Source organism: Arachis duranensis, chromosome 5 (assembly GCF_000817695.3).
Source record: "Arachis duranensis cultivar V14167 chromosome 5, aradu.V14167.gnm2.J7QH, whole genome shotgun sequence".
NCBI lineage: Eukaryota > Viridiplantae > Streptophyta > Magnoliopsida > Fabales > Fabaceae > Arachis > Arachis duranensis.
The window spans coordinates 27,143,975-27,147,225 of record NC_029776.3 but is presented as its reverse complement, the minus strand read 5'-3'; positions in this window follow the sequence as shown (position 1 = coordinate 27,147,225).

Below are 3,251 nucleotides of genomic sequence, written 5' to 3'. Positions count from 1 at the left end.
TGTCTAAAGGCCCTCCGAAGCTCCTCCCTAATAGTGAGAGGCTGATGATTCCCAACTAAATTGGAACCTTGTGAGGACAAGATTCCTGCATGAAAATCATGGTTAATAGTCTACAGAAAACACAGCAAAATATAAGAACGAAGCAATGCAAAAACAAAAAAAAACAATTTGAGATTATAAAGAAATCAGGTATGATAAAAATTTGGAAAATAATAAAAGAAATATTAAACAAATAAAGAAACAAAAGTTAAGCGATATACATGTATGCATATACATATTTCTGCAAACATAGTTTACTAAGAGAAGAGATAAAGAATCAAAGTCCATTAGATCAAGAAATACCCAACAATTCCAGTTCAGAACAGAAATCGATGAAGCCTGATGCACTGGAGCACCTGAGCTCGACGAACATTGAATGCTTGCATTGGAGTGAAACTCAATTGGATTCTTAAATTCGAAAGGAAAATGAGGAACAAAGGGATCCAGATGAAATTTCTAAATGGAACAAGAGAGGAATAACATGAGTAACACTTAAAACATCACCCATGAAAAAACACAAAACAATATAGCCAATTGAGGTTAATTGATAAAAAACAAAGTGGACTAACTCAATATCAGATTTACATAATAATGTTATTATCTGCTGTTGATTATCATGGGTGGAGTCCTCCAAAAACCTCACAATATCAATATCATCACATATTGCACGAACAACATGAAGAAATTTATTCAATTCATATCCAATGGGTCTAGGATCCACTATGAAGACAATTTTTTTGTTCATCAACTGAGAAATCATGCTATTCGAAACAGTGTAATCATTGTTTGACTAAGAAAAAAAAGAATAGGTACATTAGCAAAATTCACATACCTGAACCATAAACACTAAACTGAAAACAAAGACAATTAAATTAAATTAAAACCAAAACGATTACTTGGGAGGAACTTCCATCGTGTATCAAAAATTCTGAGCAACTCTTTTTGAGTATTTACATCACCTCATCATCCTCAAGTATGAAAATATTGCTCCCATTTGAATGGGAAACAATAACTTTGATGCGATACCTAAATAATATAAACAAAAGCAAAATATACACTGAGAAACAGGTGTAGAAGATGCAATAAAGCAAAAAGAAAACCGGTACCAACAATTTCGACAGATAAAATAGATACCTTCTTATGGCATCAAGACACTCAACTCTACACAGATAACAATAAAATAAATTTCCAACATGAGAAATAGGTGCATTACACAAACAACAATAGTACAACCACTTCTGATGTTTCAGCACATCAATAATCTCACCGATCAAAAAATAAATCTGATCCTGTAGAGAAATAGTAATTGGTATATTACGATACATGTTTCATCATAGTACATATGCTAAAATACAGTTCAGACGGTTGAGAACATAAACATAAATACTAACATTTCTTGATGCAGAAGAATATATTTTAGCACAAAGAATGTCAGCAAGCATCTCTTTAATGCTATGCAATTGTATTGGAACACCAGATATGACTTGGTTGTCATAACTTCTAAGCTGTCCACACTGAGAGAAGTCTTCAACTATTGGACTAAAGGCTGAGTCAGAACTAACATCCTTAAAATTTGGAAGGAAAGCATGAATTACAAAATACAACCAACTTTGTAAAGTATCAGTAAAAATCATATTGACATGTAAAGGAAACCATTCAAAACAACAGCCAAAGAATTAGAAACTGGGGATCAACAAACTATATCTAAAAATGATTCCTCCAATTCATTAATATCTAACATAAAGAAAGAGTACTAACTTTGATGCACTGATCAGCCTGAAGTTTGTTGAAAAAACATGCATCACTAATGATATTGATGATTTTAAAGGTACCACAATAACTGCGAGTGTTAATCCTTTTTGCTTGAACTTTGAAAACAATCTCTTTCCCAATGAGGAAAAATAAATAAACAAATAAACAACAGGTTACACATCAATTTTTGTGAATAACCAAATCTTTCGTTCAATGAGGAAAAAGCTATGAATCAATTCATATCAATCACATCACTAGTCACCAAATAGATTTGATAGAAAGCACATACCTTCATACGCATTCCCACATTCTCATCTCCATTCAATAGCATAGAGACAACTAATCATAGGAGTAAAACCTGAAGCAATACAAAAACAGGAAAAGCAAGTGAAACTTTCAAAAGATCAAGCAATAGGGACCAGAAATTGAGATATGAGACAATACCTACTACAGTGCACCTACAGCTCATAAGAACATAGGGAAGGCAGTAATCAACTATCCCAAATAATGATTCTACTCATGGCAATGAGAGTTGGTATAAATTGGTTAGGTAAGGATACATTCAAACCAGCAGATGAGTGGGGAAAAAAAGTATAGACAAACATGAGTAAAAATCTCTCATGATATCAACATTCATGGAAGAGATGAGATTGAAATCTCATATGTTGATAATGACTCCCAAATTTTGAATTTCCAATGAATAATATAGAGCACAACCAAATTATGTATCGAGACCACATTTTCATGTGAATATAACATCAAACATAGATAAGGGGACATGTTTCTGAACATAGAAAATAGTATAAAAACTCAAGGGATTTGTTAAATGTACACAAACTAAAAAATTAAAAATATATTCATGAAAAAAAAATAAAACACATGCAACAAACAATTCAGCAGATAACAAATGGAGATCTGATAATGAGTTCACACTGAAAGTTAACAGCAACTCCAAAAAATTGTAAGGAAGAAGATGAACCCACAAAAAAATTGAATAACCAAATCTTTCATTTAATGAGGAAGAAGCTATGAATCAATTCATATCAATGACATCACAACTCACCAAAAAGGTTAGATACAAAACTCATACCTTATACGTATTCTCACATTCTCATCTCCATCCAATGGCACATAGACAGCTAATGATAGCAGCAAAAGCTGAACCAACACAAAAACAGGAAAAAGAAGTGAACCTTTGGAGAAATAAAAAAATAGGGACCAAAAATTGAGATTTCACACCACACCTACTATAGTGCAGCTACATGTCATTCGACGAAAAGGAAGGTAGTCACCAACTACCCCAAACAGTTATTCTAGTACTGGCAATGAGAGTTAGTAAATGTGTTAGGTAGAAAAAATTGGAGACAAGAGATAAATGGGAATAAAAGTATACACAAACATAAATAAAAAGTTGTCAATCACATCAACATTCATGAAAAGGATGAGACTAAAACCTCATA